This window comes from Gopherus evgoodei, chromosome 11 (genome assembly GCF_007399415.2).
Source record: "Gopherus evgoodei ecotype Sinaloan lineage chromosome 11, rGopEvg1_v1.p, whole genome shotgun sequence".
Taxonomy (NCBI): Eukaryota; Metazoa; Chordata; order Testudines; family Testudinidae; genus Gopherus; species Gopherus evgoodei.
The window spans coordinates 70,444,186-70,467,289 of record NC_044332.1 but is presented as its reverse complement, the minus strand read 5'-3'; positions in this window follow the sequence as shown (position 1 = coordinate 70,467,289).

Below are 23,104 nucleotides of genomic sequence, written 5' to 3'. Positions count from 1 at the left end.
CATGGGATCCTAAAATCTACAGAATGTAATAAAGTACAAAATCCTGTATGGGGAAAAACGTAAGCATCCTATAAATTTTATAGCATTAATTTAAAAGGACAGGCCCAATCTCTATCTCAGTATAGGAAGAGAGAACAGGACTAGGAAAGGAAGGGACAGAAAAGAGACAAAACTCTGGTGTTGGAGGAAAAATGACTTAAGAGGCAGAGAATTTAAATGAAACGTGCCGTGTAAGTGTCTAGGGAAAACAGCGTTAAGAGAGGAAATGATGTCCCTGTTATGAAAACTAAGGGAAGCCAGGAAAGATATAAATTCTTCATACATCAGTGAATTAGCAGTGACTATTCAGAGAAGAGGTTTGAAAAAAAATTATGTCAACAGGGGAGGTGGGGAAAACATTGCAGAGAAAGAGCTGGTGTGGAATTTGCAGGCTGCAAAGCAGAGTCATGGCAAAGGTGCCAGTGAAATGTGTGTTATGAATTACTGATACGAATACAGGAGATGGACACTCTCCACAGAAAGGGTTCAAAGCAGAACCACACAATATGTTAAGGGGGTGGTGTGGGTTAAGCATTTTGCATGCCGACTACCCTGGACAAAGCCATGCAATGTGAACAGAAAATGCCAAGGAGCTGATGGGGCAGGCAGGATGCAAGTACAAAAGGCCTGGTTAGGGGAGTGTGGGGAGAAGCTGCTGGATAAAAGTACTGATAACTCTGAGCCCAGACTGGGCTGTCTGCAAGTGAATTGCTTGTTTTTGGTTGCTCATCTCTGTTGTAAATCAACATATTTTCTGTACATGCTAAAAATACAACAAAGAGGTAACAGCAGAAATCTGGACATCATTCATTTCTCTCCCAGTGTGAGAGACAAGCCCTAAAGCTCCCAAAATTCAGCACATGAAACTACTATAGCAGCCTGCTGAACACAGAGCTCCAAGTAGCAGAGTCCCTAGGAAATGCTATGTGATCATTCAGACTATACACTAACAAGAACACCTTTCAGTCATGAATAGCAAAGCATGGCATTAACATTAATACAGCCTCACTGCACTCCTGTGAGGCCAGGGAATATTGCTACCCTCAGTTTTCAGAAGGCAATCTGAGGCATGGAAAGGTAAATGACTTGCCCAAGGTCATACAGCAAGTCAGCAACAGAGCCAGGAAGATGATGCAGATGATCTAACTCCCAGTATACTACTCTGCCTCCCCCCGCACCCACCAATACTTTTAAATTAGACTCTGGAACTCATTGCTACATGATGTGGTATAAGCCAAGAATTTAGCAAGATGCAAAGAATCTTTAACAGGACCATCCACAGTTGTACTAGTTAATGCTAGCCAAAAATTAAAGAGAGGAGTTTTGGAAGGGATATAAAAACCTCATGCTTTGTGGCTTGAGCCTAGCTCTAAATATTAGGGGTTAGGAAGAGACCTTCATGGTGGGAAAGTTATCCCACACCTGCCCACTGTGGGTTTTTTTGCATCCTCTTCCGAAGCATATGGTGCCAGTCAGTGACTGTCAGAGACAGGATACATTCTTTTCTTTCTATTTGCTTCTTCAGAAACTGCCTCTGGCCAAAGCTTCCCCACCAGGAACTGAACATGATCTCAGCTGTCTGCTGACAGATATCCACTTACAGCATGTAAGGAAGTGATTTCTCTCGCAGTCCGTGCCGACATTGCAAAAGGGCCCAGAAAGTCATTCACCGAGAAAGTGCTGAGGATGTAGGTACAAGCCTACATCCTACAAATTCACAAGCCGAAGGACTGGACTGACCTTCAGCCCATTCCTTCACTCCTGGGTCTCTCTCTACTGATTAGGACCGATTCTCCACTGTCCTCAACTTTGTGTAGTCATTCAAGCCAGTGTGAAGTGAGTGTAAAATGGTACTATTTTTAACTGATAGCATTTAATAGCAATTTCACCCCCCTTCACACACAGTGATTGAAAAAGAAATAAGTGTGCAGCATCTATTGGGAAAAGTGGACTATGTAGAAAACAGGTCCGATATCTGACAAATAGCAGTTTGTAATCACTTGTGCAAGTCAGGCAGAGAATCACTATGCTAGGCAGGAAGGAAAGATTTCAAGGCATGTCAGAAGTGAGATGATTCAGCCTCTTTTGCCTAGAGCAGTGGTCCCCACCTTTTTCATCTGGCGGACGCCAGACGATGAGCCACAGAGGATCGTGGCAGCGGACGAGCATCCGCTGAAATGCCACTGACAAGCAGCAACGTCAATAGGCGTCGCCGCCAAAATGCCGTCAACAAGCTGCAACATCCAGAGGCGCCGCCGCCGAAATACTGCTGTGGTGGCATTTCGGCGGCGATGCCTCTGGATGACGCAGCTTTTCAGCGGCATTTCAGCGGATGCTCGTCTGCTCACCAGTACACGGGCACACTTAGACACCCCGGCGAGTACCATGGTGCCCACGGGCACCGCGTTGGGAACCCCTGGCCCAGAGTAAGCTCAGAACAATTCCAGTAAGGGGAAGGTGTGTGAAATCTTCCCTGGTCACTGGCCCAGTGTTTCTGACACCGCCCACCTGCTCTGCTACAAGCTGGACACAAGCAAAAGGGAGATCTTCCAGGAGAACATTTACAGGGAAGTAGAGAGAAACAACACCAGGCTGGTCAGAGATGGTAAGCTGCTGTGTGGAGACCGGAGGGGAGAGGAGGCAACTGGCCATTCAGGGCAGGGAGACTGCGATGCAGTGCTTTGAGTGCATGAGGGCAGAGGGGAGCTGTGGGAGGATTAGGGAGAGTCGAGGGAACAGCAGCTGCGGTCCTGTTGGGGACAAAGGAAAGTCCTCCAAGGGTTAATACTTTCCCAATGAGGGCGAGATGCACCTCCTTCCAAGGGGTAGAGGTGAAATCTGGCTCTATGCAGCTCCAGCAGCCCCCAGGGCTTGTCTGAAAGCACTGCCTCAGCAGGAGCTCTTTGACCTCTCCTGGCAGAGAAAGTGAAAACTATTGAGCCTTATGATTTTTCTGCACCAGTAATCTCCACCCATCCCTTTTTGGCGACTCAGAGCGGGAGAACTCTGCACACTGAATCCTCCACAGACCAATCGTTTCCTTATTACACCTGGCAGCCTCCCACAGACCCAACCTGCCAGCGGGCTCCTTGGAATCTCATTAGGTGCCTTTTTCTCTCCCTGCTTCATTCCACTCGCCTACTCCACCCTAAAGATTACTGGCTCACATTAACCTCTGGGCAGGCCCAGACGTGCTTCCCTCCAGGGTCCATCAGTATTTAGATAGTCAAAAAGAGGCCCTGGGAAAGAACAGTGCGGAGTCTCATTTATAGCATTATGGAAGTAAGGCCATGTCTACATCTAAAATTTTGCAGCGCTGGTTGTTACAGCTGTATTAGTACAGCTGTATAGGGCCAGCGCTGCAGAGTGGCCACACTTACAGCAACCAGCGCTGCAAGTGGTGTTAGATGTGGCCACACTGCAGCGCTGTTGGGCGGCTTCAAGGGGGGTTCCGGGACCGAGAGAGCAAACCGGGAAAGGAAACCAGCTTCGCCGCGGTTTGCTCTCTCGGTCCCGGAGCCAGCCAGCAAACCGCAGGGAAGGAGACCTGCTTGCTCGGGGTTCCGGGACCGAGAGAGCAAACCGGGAACGCCGCGGTTTGCTCTCTCGGTCCCGGAGCCAGCCAGCAAACCGCGGGGAAGGAGACCTGCTTGCTCGGGGTTCCGGGACCGAGAGAGCAAACCGGGAACGCCGCGGTTTGCTCTCTCGGTCCCGGAGCCAGCCAGCAAACCGCAGGGAAGGAGACCTGCTTGCTCGGGGTTCCGGGACCGAGAGAGCAAACCGGGAACGCCGCGGTTTGCTCTCTCGGTCCCGGAGCCAGCCAGCAAACCGCGGGGAAGGAGACCTGCTTGCTCGGGGTTCCGGGACCGAGAGAGCAAACCGGGAACGCCGCGGTTTGCTCTCTCGGTCCCGGAGCCAGCCAGCAAACCGCGGGGAAGGAGACCTGCTTGCTCGGGGTTCCGGGACCGAGAGAGCAAACCGCGGCGAAGCTGGTTTCCTTTCCCGGTTTGCTCTCTCGGTCCCGGAACCCTGAGCAAGCAGGTCTCCTTCCCCGCGGTTTGCTGGCTGGCTCCGGGACCGAGAGAGCAAACCGGGAAAGGAAACCAGCTTCGCCGCGGTTTGCTCACTCGGTCCCGGAGCCAGCCAGCAAACCGCAGGGAAGGAGACCTGCTTGCTCGGGGTTCCGGGACCGAGAGAGCAAACCGGGAACGCCGCGGTTTGCTCTCTCGGTCCCGGAGCCAGCCAGCAAACCGCGGGGAAGGAGACCTGCTTGCTCGGGGTTCCGGGACCGAGAGAGCAAACCGCGGCGAAGCTGGTTTCCTTTCCCGGTTTGCTCTCTCGGTCCCGGAACCCCGAGCAAGCAGGTCTCCTTCCCCGCGGTTTGCTGGCTGGCTCCGGGACCGAGAGAGCAAACCGGGAAAGGAAACCAGCTTCGCCGCGGTTTGCTCTCTCGGTCCCGGAGCCAGCCAGCAAACCGCAGGGAAGGAGACCTGCTTGCTCGGGGTTCCGGGACCGAGAGAGCAAACCGGGAACGCCGCGGTTTGCTCTCTCGGTCCCGGAGCCAGCCAGCAAACCGCGGGGAAGGAGACCTGCTTGCTCGGGGTTCCGGGACCGAGAGAGCAAACCGCGGCGAAGCTGGTTTCCTTTCCCGGTTTGCTCTCTCGGTCCCGGAACCCCGAGCAAGCAGGTCTCCTTCCCCGCGGTTTGCTGGCTGGCTCCGGGACCGAGAGAGCAAACCGCGGCGTTCCCGGTTTGCTCTCTCGGTCCCGGAACCCCGAGCAAGCAGGTCTCCTTCCCCGCGGTTTGCTGGCTGACTCCGGGACCGAGAGAGCAAACCGCGGCGTTCCCGGTTTGCTCTCTCGGTCCCGGAACCCCGAGCAAGCAGGTCTCCTTCCCTGCGGTTTGCTGGCTGGCTCCGGGACCGAGAGGGCAAACCGGGAAAGGAAACCAGCTTGATTACCAGAGGCTTCCTCCTTCCACGGAGGTCAAGAAAAGCGCTGGTGAGTGTCTACATTGCATTACCAGCGCTGGATCACCAGCGCTGGATCCTCTACACCCGAGACAAAACGGGAGTACGGCCAGCGCTGCAAAGAGGGAGTTGCAGCGCTGGTGATGCCCTGCAGATGTGGACACTCTCAAAGTTGCAGCGCTGTAACTCCCTCACCAGCGCTGCAACTTTCTGATGTAGACAAGCCCTCACTCTAGTCTGCTAATTCCCATCCAGTTCTCAGTGGCCTGGTGGCCACATGCCCAAAAGTACTAATTACAACTCATAATTGATGCCGCCTATTGGGGGGAGGGATAGTGCAGTGGTTTGAGCATGGGCCTGCTAAACTCAGGGTTGTCAGTTCAATCCTTGAGGGGGCCATTTAGGGAACTGAGATGGTTTAAAAAAAGAAAAAAAAGGCCACAATCTGGGGATTTGTCTTGCTTTGAGCAGGGGGTTAGACTAGATGATCTCCTGAGGTCCCTTTCAACCCTGATATTATATATACTGGGGGGGGGGGTCCTCCACCAAGAGTTGAATTAGTCTCACACACCTAGAGGTGATTCCTCTAGGTGAGGGTCGAGGCACATTGAGAGTAGCTTGCATTGCTTCCCCACTGCATGGAGTTGCAGAGGGCTTTATTCTCCAGGGAATGCCTATGTGGCATCTGTTATACACACAGTCCCTTTTTCAAGGGAATGAAATGAATGAACAAGACTATAAATGTACATGAACTAAGGCTGCAATCTATCTATGGATGCTGGGGAGATCAACGTTGTAGTTTGGCACTCACAGTTTCTGATGTCACCATCAGCATGCCTTGATGGAATTATAGCAACACAGTTATGCACAGCTGGAGGTAAATTCTTTGTTACTTTTTTATTTAACACAGTAACTTCCCTCGTAAGTACTATAGTTCAGGTCCCATTAGCCAGAAGGAGGCTGCTGATCAGAGCTATGATAGGACTATACCAAGTCTGAATCAAAGCAGACAAACCTCTGCAAAATTCCTTAAAATGCTCTACACGAACACTCAATAGAAAGGATTTCAAAAGTCTGTAGCGGGGGGGGAGCTGTTTCTCTCTTTTTTTTTTACTACACACAAATGTAACAATTCCATAGCAAATGCCTTTGTCACATAGTTCTACAGCACACACAGACACGATGTATAGCTAACAGATAGCTGTTGTGAAGTGGTCTCTCCCCACTGGAATTCCTATAAGTCACTAGAACAGCCTGGGAGTAAGGTAATGAGACACTTTCTACAGACATACAATTTTCTCAACTATTCTGCCATTAAATTTGTATTATCAAGTTCTGGCCAACCTTCATCTTCTCATTTTATTTGTGTGATGTTCCCATTCCCCCCCATCTTCCACCTCTGTTTTGTCTTGCTAGAGGATTAGAACGATCCTTTGCCCTACAGTGATTTCTTTTTTGTTTGGAAAGCATTTAGCCCATTGCAGGCTTTACTGGAAACAAATCAATATCACCATCACAATGTCATGATAGTTACAGCAATAGGGAGTGGTGATACATCATCATCTCCTAACTACAGCCAAGAGAAATTCAGCAGCATCAGGACATAGGGATTTAAATTTTTTCCAGTTCTGGGTCCAGGTGACTTTGTGCCCCTGCAGTTCTTCTTTGAAGGAACCCATAATCTAAAAGCATAATTCACATGACATCTCAGAACCCTCAGTTTTGCCTAGCATCAGCCTATATCTGTGAAGATTACTGTGGCTTCCACCCAAAACTGTACCTGGAACACATCCCAGAATTATTTCAGGGGTTGAGAACCTCAGCAAGTCTTTAAGGGAATCTAGCCCCAGATCCAGGAATGCAACCAAATCTGAATCAGATGAGTTTCACCTCTTTGGAGACTGTTCGTGAAGGTTTCATAACATACTCCAATCATGCGAGCAACATCACCACATGCTGACAATGCAACATCACAACGCTGAGTCCTGGAGCTACAAAGGAGATTTGGGGCATTAATTGTCCCAAAAGTTAGACCCACTGTCTGCAGAAGAGACCCAAGAAAATCAAGAGCATCCCACAAGTTTCAGGATAGTCCTCTCTATGAAAATAGCACAGTAGTGTTATTTGTATTACATGGGCTTCCCACTGTGCTAGGCAACTGTCCTGAAGGTTTTATATCTAAATAGACAAGACAGGAAAAGGGTGGGAGAGCATTATGTTACAGATGTGGAATAGTATCAGAGGGGTAGCCGTGATAGTCTGGATCCGCTTCTTTTACAGATGTGGAGTGGAGACAGAGATTAAGGGTATGTCTACATCTACAATTTTGCAGCGCTGGTTGTTACAGCTGTATTAGTACAGCTGTATAGGGCCAGCGCTGCAGAGTGGTCACACTTACAGCAACCAGCGCTGCAAGTGGTGTTAGATGTGGCCACACTGCAGCGCTGTTGGGCGGCTTCAAGGGGGGTTAGGGGAACGCGAGAGCAAACCGCGGGGAAGCAGGTCTCCTTCCCCGCGGTTTGCTCCAGTGTTCCCCGAACACCCCCTCCCCAAGCAGGTCTCCTTCCCAGCGGTTTGCTCCGGTGTTTTTTGAACCCCCGTGCAAGCAGATCTCCTTCCCCGCGGTGTGCTGTCGCGTTCCCCGAACCCCCCTGCAAACCGCGGGGAAGGAGATCTGCTTGCACGGGGGTTAGGGGAACGCGAGAGCAAACCGCGGGGAAGGAGACCTGCTTCCCCGTGGTTTGCTCTCGCGTTCCCCGAACTCCCCTGCAAACCGCGGGGAAGGAGACCTGCTTGATTACCAGAGAGGCTTCCTCTGGTATGCTGGGATACCTGTTTATTCCACGGAGGTCAAGAAAAACGCTGGTGAGTGTTTACACCTGATGACCAGCGCTGGATCCTCTACACCCGAGTTTCAACGGGTGTACGGCCAGCGCTGCAAACAGGGAGTTGCAGCGCTGGTGATGCCCTGCAGATGTGTACACCTCCTAAGTTGCAGTGCTATAACTCCCTCACCAGCGCTGCAACTTTGTGGTGTAGACAAGGCCTAAGTCACATGCTCAAGGTCACAGAGGAAGTCTGTGGCAAAACTGAGAATAAAACCAAGATCTCCTGAGTCCCAGGCCTTGTCTACACTACTGCATTATGTCAACCTAAATTACACAATTCCTGTTACGTGAATAATGTCATTGAAGTCGACATAGCTTAGGTCGATTTACCGCAGGGTCTACACTGCACTATGTCGATGGGAGACACTCTTCTGCCAATTTACCTTACTCTTCTCGGGGAGCCGTTGTACCGGAATTGACAGGAAAGCGCTCTGCCATCGATTCAGCGAGTCTTCACCAGACCTACTAAAACCGACACCCACTGCATCAATCACAGCAGTACCAATCTACCACTAAGTGTAGACATGGCCCCAATCAAGAGCCCAACCACAAGACCATCTTTCATGTCTATGAAGATAATCGGTGACTTTCAAAGGCAACAAAGAGAAAATTCAAGTATTTTTTCCACTGTGGAACAAAGCAGAAAGTCAAAGTTACAACATGGGCCCAGGTGGAACTGAAGACTGAGTGCCTTTGATGGCAGTATTGAGCATCTAATCTTTTATAGCAATTAATGAAGCTTCACTGCAGTCAAAGGCCTCCTTTATCACAGCAGCACATTGCCTCAGCCTTGCAAGCTGTTTACTTTTGGACAATTTCCCCTCTCTCTCAAGCCCATGTATCAGTCACAGTTACAGGGAAGTGGATACTCAGATTGCAGGGGCTGATTTACCCCCAGCCTCAGTTTCTCACCCATACCTATTTCAGCACTGAACTTCTGCCCCTAATTGGGAGTGGTGTTGAATATTTCAACAGCTCTTTCTTTGGGTACTGTAGCTAATTCCAAAGCTGTGTTTTATTCCTGCAGTGGTCGCCTCTGATTCTCAGGGCTCATCTTAACGCACAACCAATGCAGGTGACTCCTGGCAATTGAACTCAATCTCCCCCTTGAGCAGTGAGACAAATAGAAGGGGATGCAAGTGTTTCACATCCTCCCCCAGCAATGGAGTTGTAGGAGACTGTTGACCCAAATCTCCTCCTCTCATTTTATACATGAAGTCAGCCTGTCTGCCCATAGAAGTTGAGGCTCTTCCACAAAACCTTGGAACCAAGCAAAACCAAAAACAAACAAACAATTAGAGCAGAGTTTGACCGGAACATCTCCGAATTGTGGGCTCAGGGGCCTCTCTCTCTCTGCAGGGTTAAATCAAACCCTCTGATCTAAACATTTCCAAACCTTGAATCTACATAAAACCTAAAATGAGGCAAAACTTGCCTGGTTTCTCTTTTTGTTTGCAACACAAAACTTAGGCCAGGTTTTTCAAAACCTCTTCCAGGGTTCATGAAGCTTTCATCCAGCTCTAACCATGGGATGATCATCCACCCCACAAATCCAGAGATATCTGTTTTCAGGGCCTGACTCTCAATCTTACAACTCTTTTGACAACAGCCCCCCAAAATGAATGATCAAGCCAGACCTCATTCTTACATAGATTAGCAGGGAAAGATGTTACTTGGCTGTGAAAGGAGAGGGAAAGGACCTGTTAGCCTCCGCCTATCCTCAAGCTGTCACCCCATGAACAATTGCTCAACTCCCAACAAAACCCTGTCTTAACCATCCTGATTTATACTTTTAAAATCTTGTCATCACCTCAAAGCCAATCAGAACCACATGTGCGCTTAGCTGGACACCTTATAAAACTCAAAGCATCATATGGATTCAGCCTAAAATCAGGCAAAATTTGTTTAAACTTCACTTTGAGTTTTTGGATTCGCTCAAACCTATGTCTCAAAGCAAAATGCAAGGAGGGTGAACCCCATGAAGAAAAGACAAAATCACTCCAAGCATGACCCTCCTCAAAGCACAACAGCTAAGTTCTGCAGCCCTAGGAAGACACAGATGCTGTCTTATTTTCTGATGCACTGAAGATTTAAGTTGTTGTAAATGCCATAGAGATTTAAACATTGTTTAGCATAATCTATTGCACTAAATATAAGACTGGGAGTTGGGAACTGAGGTCCAATCCAAGCCCTGCCACTCCCTCTCTAGGCTAAATTTAACCCTGATATAAAGGGCTGCAGTTTCATTGACTTCAATCAAATCACACACATCCACGCCAAGGCTGAAGTCGGCCTTTCTGTATGATGCCAGGAATGTCTCTACATCTCTCTCTGTCTAAACTGAGCCATTTGTTAAACAGAGATGATCATGCTTACTGCACAGGTGTGTTCTGAGCCTCAGCACCACCCTGAACCATAGTCAGCTTCAAATGAGAATTTCAAATAGTTTCTGACTCTACACCTACCTTGAGCCACTCTGACAGTTTCTGTGCCCCTGAACTCACATCTTCCCATGTTTTTCTCTCCCTTCTTTCTGCATGAAAGACGCACACAAACCAAAGGGGAAATGGACTGGTGGACTGTACAGGGGGAAAATGATGCAAACAGACTATACACAAAGTACTGTCAAAGTTACAATATAAGCAAACTGAGCTATAGTTAGAGCTGTTCCAAAAATTTCCATCATATCCAAATTTTGATAAAAAGAAAGGGAGGAAAGTGGGGGAGGAATGCCATGAAATTCTCCCCTCATTTTCTCAGTAGCTCTATTTGTTGTAGCAGCCTCAAGTGTTACTTGTGAAATCATAAGAGAAAAATCAGATTTCAACCAGAAGTGTGATTTCTATGTTGAGCGTGTCTCTAATTAGTTGGTGTTTGTACAGCACTTTGGAGATGTAAAGAGTTATTACAAGTGTTAAGCATTATTTAATGACTACGTATATGCAAAATTCAAGCAGGTGTGAACAATGGGAAAGTAGGGAGTTGCCAAACACCGCACCATGTGTCTCTAAAAAGTCACAAATCCTAAGAAAGATCTGTAATGATCCTTTCCTCTTTAAATGGAGGGACCAGGTGGTGAAAACTAATGCCAGATCAGGTGGATCTTTGACCCATGCACAGCTCCACTGACTTAAAGCTTGTCATTGTATACACTTAAGACCTAGATCTTATATAGTGCTTTTCTTCTGTATGTCTCAAAGGAGGTCAGCATCATATTGATTTTAGATGGGGAAACAGACACAAGGAGGAAATGACTTGCCCAAGGTCACCTAGCAAATGGGGAACTGAACCCACATCTTCCGAGTCACAGTCCATCACTCTAGCTATTAGATCCCACTGACTCCCTCCAAATAGCTGGACAGAGTTTCAATAGTATTCACAAGCAGAAGTATTTCCAGGCTCCCTGAAGTCAATGGCAGCTCTCCCGCTGCCTTCAATGAGAGCAGGCCCAGGCATTACAGAGGAAGCATTGAGCCACCTTCAAGGAAGTGAGGCTAAGAACAGGCACAAAGTGCCATATCTTGCGAGCCCCCCTGACACAAATGGCAGGAGCTGGCCCAAGAAAATAGCTCTTACTTGGGGACCTGTTAAGGCTTGCCTGCCTTTAAATAAAATACCCTGAGACTGCATCTTCAGCCTCAATTAAGCCAAATCTAATGAAACAGAAGCTCAGCTGAGCAGAGCTGGTCACAATCTCTTTCTGCTCCACCCAGAAGCCAGCTCCTCTTTCAGACTCTGAGGTATGGAGAAGCTCAATATTCTCACTGAGAAATTTTAAAAAGCTGACCCAACCCTAAAACACACTGCCAGGCTCTGGCCTTTTCTTCTTCCTCCTCTCTGAGGCAACACACGCTGCACTCATACAGCGCCGCTCCCACACACAAAACAACTCCCACCTTTTCATACTCTCTGTATGTGAAGAAGTGGGCTGTAGCCCATGAAAGGTTATGCCCAAATAAATGTGTTAGTCTCTAAGGTGCCACAAGGACTCCTGTCCTTTTTGCGGATACAGACCAACACGGCTGCTACTCTGAAACAAAGCAGTTAGAATACCAAGGACCCGAGAAATGTTCACGTTTGCTATCTCCACAATGAAATTGCTGCTCCTGCTACGAAAGTTCAGTGATATGGGCAGATGTCTGATCAGGCCACACAAATGCTTATATCCAACCCTTAGGAGTTTGCTAGCTTTGCAACTTCCACCCTCCTTTTGCTCCTTCCCGTCTCTCCTTGACAAAATTCGATCCCTGCCCTAGACCTCTCAACAAGCTGAAGGCTCTCCTTCCCAAGCCAGGAGAAAAACCACTCCCTGATTAGAGCCATCAGCCTTCCATCTCTGCCAGCTACTTCTTGAATACACTAAGGCCTATCTACCACACATAAGTCTAGAGCTGACAGCAGCAGCAGGACACAGGTCCTATCAAAGGACGAAGGAAGGAGTGGGCTTTCTGCAGGATGGAGGCAGAACACATTGAGATTTGCTCCTCTGAGGGACCTCAAATTTGTCCCACTGCCCAGTAGCCACAAAACCTGCTTCCTTCATAGAAAATGCCACTTAGATGTCCAAATCCCATTGTACATCTAGCCCTAATTGCCACTTCAGGTGCCTAAACTGAACATGTATACCCTCAAAACCATTACTGTGGTGCTTAAATTCCCTAGGCACCTCAGTTTCCACTGGTAAAGTCCCCAAGGCATCTTCATTACTGCCAGTGGGTATGTGCAAAGCTCCCTCAGTTCTGACACCCAAAGTCTAGCTCACAACTCAGCTCTGGCAGGATTCACAAACTAGGTGTTCTCCTATCTAGTTTGCTTGTAGGGCCCAATCCAGTGGGGTACCATTCTTTTACCCAATATCCCAGTGGCTAGCGCTCCCACCCAGGATTTGAAGTTCAAATCCTTCCTCTGCCTGACATGCAGCAGGCACTTGAACTAGGTTTCCCATATACCAGGAGAATGCCCTAACCCCTGGGCGGATCTCTTTCCATTTCTCCTGTTGAAGCTCTTACACCTTTTATAAAATAATTCATTGGGCCAGAGAAAAAGTCAAGTGACTCTACAGCATGGTCCTTAAGGCACTCACCTGGAAAGAGAAAGACCTGTGTTCCAATCCCTCCTGCAATGAATATTTAATCTCTCTCCTTCACACTTCCCATTAGCTAGCTTACCCAGCAGCCCATTCATCATGTTGGCTTTTGTGAATCCCATTTTTAAGCACCGATATTCCTCCATACACTGTATAGGGAAAAGCAAGGTGCCTAATTCAGGGCTGAGGATTCTATTAGATGGCAGAACCCCTAAAAGTTAGGTGTTGTAACGCTGAATCTAAGCCCCCTCTGGGGAACTAGTCCTTAGCAGCCACCTCAGACTCCTGGAAGTGAGCCAGTTCTCAAGTGCTACTGTTTAATTCCTTCACTCACTGCCTATCCCAGGCTTTACATGCATTACAGAATATATACAACCACAGTGGTAAATTATTAACACAGGACACTCAACCACACCCTCCTGGGGAAAAAAATCAAACATGAGACATATACTTCTCACAATACCTTCCCAGTCACAAGCAACCCAGCCCTAGCCTTCAATCAACACCCCAATCAATTATCCCCCCTCCACTCCCCCCAGGAAACACCTGAGCAAACAGGTGGCTTGTACAGGGTGCCCTGAAGTTCACCAAATCCACCTGGAAGTTAGCTAGCATCTCAGACATTAAATAGAGCATAACATTCCCAAGAATTTCATGCCAAATATAACACTTTGCCCCTTTTGGCCCCAAGTGAACTCAGAATTCATGCTGGAAATGGCAGGCAGAGTAGTCCAATAACTATGGCACTGGACTGGGAATCAGGAGACCTGGGCTCTACATGTAGCTCTGCCATCAACTTTGCCTCTGTTTCCCAGACTGTCTTGTCCGTTTAAATTCCTCCGAGCAGGGAGCAGTCCCTCACAACTTGTTTTTAGAGTCTCTAGCATGATGGGGCCTTGAGCTCAGCTGGGGCCTCTAGGTGCTGCTATAATTCAAATAATGGTCAAAAAACTGATAGCTATCCACCAGGCCAAACTAATTTCCATTTGTAACTTAACTTAGCATTTGAACCCACAGCTATTGAGTTTAATGGTTCATAGCACTAATCTCTGCTGATTGCCCCATTCCTCCCTCACTGTGCTTTGACCTCAGGCTGAGATCATTAGCATTTTACTCCTTCCACAATGGAATGAATTAATGATTGATTATGGTCCTTTGCTATGAATCTTCAGGCTTCTGTCAGCCTGTGTCACAAATGTAACATTATTTAATTGTAAGTTTTCCCATTTAATTGCAATATACACCTGCTCAATGTCCCTCAGTGTATGGAACAGCATCATACTTCATTTAAAAAGCCCTCATTTAAATTCAACAGCTAGCTGCACAGATTTAACCATTAAACTGATTTATGTTGCATAAAAGATCAAACTAGATCGCACCTTGTGGCCAAATAACCATAAAGGTTTCTGTAAAGATCATTAATTCACCTCCCTGGGCAGTTAGTTTAACAGTAAATATGACTTAGATGACTTTATCTAGTTAACCTTAAATCAATTTGTTATTATGATTGGTTGCTCTAAATAATACAAATGTGAGACAAGGAAGTGCTACAGTTTAGGGTGCCCTGAACGGACCATCCCATGATGCATTGACCCTGAGCTCCCATGTTTTTGGGACAGAGGCACCTATCACTGCCTGTGACTTGATGGGCTGGGATTTAGATCAACCCCTTAGTAAATTGGTAAACTGCATATCACAGCACAATGACCTCTCTTTAAACTGAGAAAATAAGATGACAGTAGACTGGGATGAGATGCAACAACGGGATATAAAACTGATGAGAGAGTGGGGATGGTCCAGTGGTTAGACCACTAGCCTGAGATTTGGGAGAATGTGGTTTGATTCCCTGCCTGCTCTGTTACATGCTTTTTTTAGGTGACCCTTATCTCTGTGCCTCAGTTCCCCATCTATACATTGTGGAGGACAGTACATCCCTACCCCACAGGGGTATTGTGAGGACATTAAAGATTGTGAAGCACTCAGATACCATAGTGATGCAAGCCATATAAGTGCCTTAGTCAGATAGACAGGTCAGATATCACATTCATGGTCCAGTTATTCTCTCACACCAGTATGACTCTGTTAACTGCAGCAGTGTAAGCACAGTCAGAGTCAGGCCCTCAGCCTGGTAAAGGGCTGTCTCTTCATCTGTGTTGATACAGAACCCAGCACCATGAGATACTGGCTGGGACCTCTGAGCACTAGAGTAATACAAGGAATCATCCATAATAGATATCATAGGCTCGAGTCTCTGCAGCCTTGCTTAGATATTTACACCTGTGCAAAGTGCGTGTCTAACGCTGCCAGCTCAGGATTCTCCACTCAACAAGGGGGCAGGCAGGCATTTTGTACAAGCCTTGTATTGAAAAATGCAGGGGTTGGGGCATACAGAAGAGATGAGTCCTAATCATCCTTTTACCAGGGCAGCACCACTCCCCTCCCAGTGCAGGGCGCTGAGGTGAATTAGTCTCACCCCCTACTCCTCATAAATTCTAGCCCGACCTCCTCCTCTCTCCCAATTCCTCATCCCCCGGATGGGGCTGCAGCTGCTCCTCAGCTTCCCTCCACCCTTTGACTGTTCGCAGCTGGGACAGGCCCAAGAACCCAGGTTGGAGCAGGTCAGTCCAGGCAGCTGTGGGGAGCCCTGGACATCCACCTGCCCTGGGCAGCACACCCCAAAGGGTGGGGCCACAGGCCACTCTTGGGCAACCTGCCTGGACTTGCTCCTGAGCTGTTGCTGGTGGTGGCTGCGCTGCCACCTTCAGAGCTGAGCACCTGTCCAGGAGCCACCAGTCTCTCCGCTCTGCCCTCACAGCTGAGTACTCAGAGAGTGGCAGATGCTATGGAGGGCCTATGGGGGTCTAAGGCAAATTTTGGGGTGGATACAGCCCCTGCAAGCCACCCTCTAGCACTGCCCCTGCCTCTCACACATATTGGTGCAGATCAGGGTAACTCCATTGTTGTCAATGGTATTACACTGGTGTGAGTAAGAGGAGAATCGGGCCCAAGGTGTCTAGATTGCTGCTCTGCAAATCAATCCTCCCATCCTGCCAGTGGGAAGAAAGCCTCACTGCCACCATGCTACTGCACTTGGTATTCAGTCAGTGCACCAGTAAATCATGGCTCCTAGCATGAAAGAGCTCATTCTGTCTGTGTGCATATCTGTGTCTGTGTTCAGTCTCGCAAGACTGAGGAAAGCATTTTATCCTTCATTTCTATGCTCAACCATATGCTTCCTCAGCCTTCCTACCTTGTGCATGCAGCCACAACAGTGAGGAATATTTCTCCTTCTGAAATGCACCCCCCCACACCTCCCATTAGGGGAAAAAAAAACAAAACCTATGCAAAGAGTTTTCTACCACACATAAAAATCTTGCGAAATAATGGATTTGATATGAACAGGGCAACAAGGACCTGATCCTAAATCCACTGAAGTCAGTTGGAGCCTTTTCACTGACTTCAGTGGACTTTGGATCAGTCTCCAAGGGTTACTTGTCTTTTCTGCCTAAACACAGAATCTGGTCATACCTTTCAACCTGCCAATGATCTGACTGTGGGACACATTACAAGGATCCAAAATTATTCATTCAGAAAGCTTAAAATGCTGTGGGGGAGAGCATGAATGAACCTTTCCACCACCTGAGCTGCACAATGTTTTATTTCTGATGTAAATACTTTGTCAGCAAGAGAGGTGAAGGGGTTAAAAATTTGCATGGCCTGGAGGTAAAATCAGGTCTAAAATGAGTAATGTCCTTTGAAATGAGGGACACTGGAGAGGTACGTGTCTGATAGTTTAATAGTCTCACAGATCAGACTGCTAGAACATGGTCAATGTGATTATAAAGAAACTCAATAGCCTATTTTCATTCTCCAAGCTACATTCTCAGATACCACAGAAAAAAGTGTGATACAAGAGTCTCAATGGAAAGCTGACTGAATTGTAAGCAAAACTGAGGCTCCGATTAAGGCTAGCACTTAAAAAAACAACAACATGAAGTTAAGCAAAGTAGGTCTCATTTTGACTTAAATGGGACGCAAGCATGTGTTTAAGTGCTGTCCTGAATTGGGGCCTAGAAAGCAGAAATATTAGAAAGCAAATCTACAAAAATCTTTTAATTTTAATAATCACAGGCACTATCTGTCACATAAATGAAGAGCCTATCTCTAAAACGTGATATGAAATCCAAGTTCCTTTAAAATGCTGAGGGTTTTTTTGTCACATTTGAAATCCAGGTGCCGCGTGTGACTTCCTGACAGATTCACCAACGAACTGCCAATTAGCAAACAAGAAACAAATCAGAAACTGAGCATTACAAAGTCACAACATCATCAGAAAAGGGAACACATTTCCTTTCTCAGATTTAAATGGCATTGGGGGGGGAAGGAAAAAAAAAACCACCACCACCCTTTGATAAAAATGTCCTTTAATGATAGGTAAAGGGTTAGCCCTTTACCACCAACCACATATGCATAAAAAAGGTCTCAATAACAGTGTAAACACAGAAACTACATATTGCATCTGCTTTTTATTTAACAGGGCTCTTCTTGCCATTATTTCCAATAACAATTTAGAGAGAATTAAAATTGAATAAAAAGCCTAACGTATTTTTCACCGTCTTGTTTGCTTTTTGGCCCATTTGCATGATCAAACTAGATGGTCAATCTTACATTTGTTTCTAATCTATGGAGGCCCAGCAGCAGGGCCAAAACAGGAATGCTATCTGGTGCTCACAGGTTGTTTCGTTTATTTTCAGGCTGAGGGGAAGGAAGGGGACCAGGCTGCAAGGTAGTTAATAAGAATAATCTCACATTTCTATGGTGCCCTTCATCCTAGAAAATCCTATATTATTTTACCAGCCATGGCCTGATCCTGAATTGAAGCCAACTGGACTTTAGGGGAGAATAATTATCTGCAATCACTTTGCAGCATTGGGGCCTAGGAGCTCTTAAACTCACCCCAGAAATGCAGCCACTTTTGGGAACACAGCAGCTGTTTAGACAATATAGAGGAAAAGAAAAGAACAGAAAAAAGAAAAGAGAAAGACTATCATATTAAAACTGCAAGGCGGGGAGGGGAAAATCAGCCAGACAGAACGCAAGTACCCAGACTGGAATGTGACCAGGGTTTACGTGACTATGCTTCTGAAAATTGCCAGGTGATCATCATTAATGATTTCAAGTGGTCAATAACTCTCTATAATAGCTTACCTGAAACACAGCACCTCCAATATTGACACTGTTCTGGGCACTGATTCAGGACTGACAGAAGGACACCTTCTACTGAATCATCACCTGGGTTTCCTGCAGCCCACTGGGGTTTTCCATGGAAGTCTGAGCAGGTCTGACCCTGTTTGACAAGTATGATCGGGAAAGATCAAAGCCAGCCTGAGGTGGTAGGTTTGAATACTGCAGATTCCCAGAGCTCTGTCTCATTACTGTATTAACCCCGAACCCCCAATATCTGAGTCTTGTCTCTGTGCACCGTTACCAGTTCCCTGACTCATGTCCTGTCCATAGTAAGCAATCTGTTACAAGAAACAATTCTGAGTCTCTCTCAGGGTATGTCTACATCTACAATTTTGCAGCGCTGGTTGTTACAGCTGTATTAGTACAGCTGTATAGGGCCAGCGCTGCAGAGTGGCCACACTTACAGCAACCAGCGCTGCAAGTGGTGTTAGATGTGGCCACACTGCAGGGCTGTTGGGCGGCTTCAAGGGGGGTTCGGGGAACGCGAGAGCAAACCGCAGGGAAGGAGACCTGCTTGCACGGGGGTTCGGGGAATGCGAGAGCAAACCGGGGAAGGAGACCTGCTTCCCCGCGGTTTGCTCTCGCGTTCCCCGAACCCGCCTGCAAACCACAGGGAAGGAGACCTGCTTGCACGGGGGTTCGGGGAACACGAGAGCAAACCGGGGAAGGAGACCTGCTTGATTACCAGAGAGGCTTCCTCAGGTATGCTGTGATACCTGCTTATTCCACGGAGGTCAAGAAAAGCGCTGTAAGTGTCTACACTTGATTACCAGCGCTGGATCACCAGCGCTGGATCCTCTACACCCGAGACAAAACGGGAGTACGGCCAGCGCTGCAAACAGGGAGTTGCAGTGCTGGTGATGCCCTGCAGATGTGTACACCTCCTAAGTTGCAGCGCTGTAACCCCCTCACCAGCACTGCAACTTTGTGATGTAGACAAGCCCTCAGATTGTTTCCTAAACCAGTGGTTCTCAACCAGGAGTATGGGCTTGGCTACACTGGAGAGTTGCAGCGCTGGTGGTGGGGTTGCAGCGCTGCATCTTACTCACTGTCTACACTTGCAAGGCACATACAGTGCTGCATCTCCCTGGCTGTCCTGCCCTGCCTGGGGTATAACGATTGCAGCACTGGTGATGCAGCGCTGCTCTGCCAGTGTGGCCACCAAAAGCACTGTAATTGGCCTCCAGAGGTATTCGGAGCTACCAGAATGCCTGTTCAGCCACTCCCAACAGCGCTGCAAATGCTGCAAATGTGGCCACACTGCAGCATTGGTAGCTGTCAGTATGGCCACACTGCAGCATTTTCCCTACAAAGCTGTACAAAGACAGCTGTAACTCCCAGCGCTGTACAGCTGCAAGTGTAGCCATACCCTATGTGTACCCATGGGGGTATGGAGAGGCCTTCCAGGGGGTACATCAACTCATCTAGCCTAGTTTTACAACAGGCTACATAAAAAGCACTAGTGAAGTCAGTACAAACTAAAATTTCATACAGATGACTTATTTATACTGCTCTATATACACTATATACTGAAATACAAGTACAATATTTATATTCAATTGATTTATTTTATGATATGGTAAAATTGAGAAAGTAAGCAAGTTTTCAGTAATAGTGTGCTGTGAACACTTTTGTATATTTACATCTGATTTTGTAAGCAGGTAGCTTTTAAATTAGGTGAAACTTGGGGGTACACGAGACAAATCAGGCTCCTCCAAAAGCGTTATAATAGGCTGGAAAGGTTGAGAGCCTCTGTCCTACACAATGGGTGCATTCAGAGGACTTATGCAACAGAAGACTCTTGTAAAGGTATTGATATATAAATGAATACTATTTAATCATTAAGGTAGACAGCTTTGCTACTGATGCATCTGCTGCCCATATTTGTATATTTGGTCTATGTCATAATTTAAAGATAATAAAGAGGGTGTTTTCTGCAGTAAAATGATCAACCTGTTTTTCAAATTTTTTTTAAAGTCCATTGTATGGCATATTTCTGACATAAATACAATAAACTGACTTGGAAAGCTTCCCATTTCTGAGAGAGAAATCATACTCCAACTCGCTGGCCAATGACGTTAGTTTACATGCAATTTTCTAGCTTGTTTTGCCAACTTCAGACAAGGGTAACAGGTTAATTGCTATTTTTATTGGTATAATAGATGATCAGGGATAAGGTGTTATTTTAAGTTAAACCCTACAGCACAGTTAAGTGGAAGAAAAAACTGACTGTGTGTAGGTCTTGCATGCTTCAGATAAAACCTCTATTGGAGGGACTTGCTGTTTTCTAGATGCATTCAGAGCTATGAGGGTGTCTTTAATGGAGCTTGTATGATGACAATCAAGGCCTCAATCCTGCAAGTTACTCTGTGTGGGCAGAGCCTCACTTATTTCAACATGGGTTTATAAAGGTGGAAGGATTCACCCACACAGATCAACTTGCAGGATCAGGTCACAAGATGGCCCAGGGAAATCAAAAAGAATCCTTGTCAGGCCTAATGGATTCAAAGTAGATGGAAGCCAAAAAATAAATCAATAAATAAATAAATTTTCAAAATCAGCATCGAGTTTTAAAGTAAGGGCCCATTGATGATAGCCCATAAAAGGGTTAAAACATCTATTAATAAATGATCAATTGTTATAGATTGTTAGAGTGTTCAACAGGTTCCTTATGATCATTGATAACACTTTCTATAACATCTTAAGCCCCTGCATAACATTCACCTCCAAATTCCCCAGCCAGTTCCTCTTCAGAACGATTTTGCCTTCACCCTTGATTTTTCCATTACAATGGCGTTAAAGAAAGGTGCTTGGGCACGCTGGACTTGGAATGACCCTCGAAGGCAGCGCTTACTCTCACAGCAGGACACTTCAACTGCCTGGTCAAATAAGTTTCCAACAGACAGGTTTACTGACTGGGAGAAGCCAAGTCTCAGAGAGACAATAAAGCATATTTCACAAACAGGGGGGGAAGTACAATAAAGTTCCTATGTTCTCTCACAAACCAAAAATGTTACCTCTAGGCTGCATACACCGGCAATCCTTTGAATTTATCCTGCACCTTCTCATCAGACTCTTACAAAGAGGGTAATAGAGCTAGAACCAATAAGGAATAAAACCTATAAAGTTGAGTAGATAATAAGACCCTGGCTACAGGTCTTATTGTAACTGTCCTATACGGGAGAGGGGGCTCTGTTAAATTGCAATGTTATTTTAGCAAAATACTCAAAGTGGAAGAAGTGCAAATCTAGAGTTATACGTGAAATCTTTCAAATTGAAACTACAGATATTCCGATGATTAACCCAAGACTAAGAAAAGTAGGTGCCCTGTAACTATATAAACCAAAACATACATATCTGAGGTCATCGTCCACACCAGTTGCTACAATTGCTCCAGGGATTTGGACCAGGAAAAGTAGCAGAAGAGGACTACGCAAGAGAGTCATCCAGCACCAAGGTGAAGTGAGAGCGAATTTAGGTTCTAATCCATACACAAGTTTTAGGAAAAGATCAAAAAACTTGGGCTCATGATGTCAGAAGCAACACCCTTCCACCTCACTCCATCTACACAATCTGGCCCACACACGGGTACCTACCCAGCCACCTTCTCCCAAACAAGCCTTGACTACTCCTCACCTTACTTTAGATGCCTTCAGGCAGGGCTCTAGTATGAGCAACCCCTAGGGTTTTCAGGGAGCACCAGATGCTGTCCCACACAGGAGCATGTGCTGGTTGGCTAGAAATGGTTCCAGGACCGCCTGGGGGGAGGGAGGGGGCGCAAGTGGGACAATTTGCCCCAGGCCCCAGACTCTGCAGGGGCCCCCAAGAGAACGGCTGAGGCTTCTGCCCCTCGCCCGGAGCCTCAGTGCATCCAAGAGTGTCCCTGAACAGCACAGCAGTGTGGCTCCGGTGCGGCCCCTGAGCTTCGCCCTGCTCAGAGCCATGCCCTGCTCACAGCCTACCCCCTTACCACGCGGCTCTGAGTGGGGAGGAGCTCAGGAGCCCGGCCGGAGCCACACTGCAGCTGTTCAGGGACGCTGCTGGATGTGCTGAGGCTCTGGATGAGGGGGGAGCCAGGGGTAATGGGCCAGGGGGGTTGGCTAAGGGGCAGGAAGTCCCAGGGACAGCCAGGCCACAGGGAGGGGGCAGAGGTTGGGGTGGGGGTCAGGGGACAGGGAACGGGGGGGGTTGGATCGTGGGCATTCTGGGGGTTTGTCAGGACTCAGTGGAGGGGGATGGGGTCAGGACAGTCAGGGGACAGGGAGCAGGGGTGGGGTCCCGGGGTGGTGGTGTCTCTGGGGGATGGTGAAGGGGACAAGGAGCAGGATGAGTTGGGGATTCTGAGGGGGGTGGGCAGTTGGGGGGCAGTAAGTAGGGGGGTCAGAAAGGGGGCAGGGCCAGGCTGTTTGGGAGGCACAGCCTTCCCTACCCTAAAGCTCATTCAGCAGTTTGAGGCTTGCAGAAGAGCCAAGCTGTTAGCTTTTCCATTAGGGCTACCATCTCTTTCACTTCTCAAATGCCAAATTATAGTCTATATTTAATTTCAGTGCCATAGGGAGATTCATGTCAGGTGAGGGTAGCTTCATTTAAAATTAGCCACTGGGGGAGGGATCACATGAGAAGAGCAATATCCTTCCCAACCCTACCAAGGGAGACCAACCCAGCCCCTGCATTCCCTGAGGCTTCAGAGGGGTTAATTCAATGGTTCTCAAACTTTTGTCCTGGTGACCCCTTTCACATAGCAAACCTCTGAGTGCGACCCCTCTGCCCTTATAAATTGAAAACACTTTTTTTTAATATATATATATATATATATATATATAACACTATTATAAATGCTGGAGGCAAAGCGGGGTTTGAGGTGGAGGCTGACAG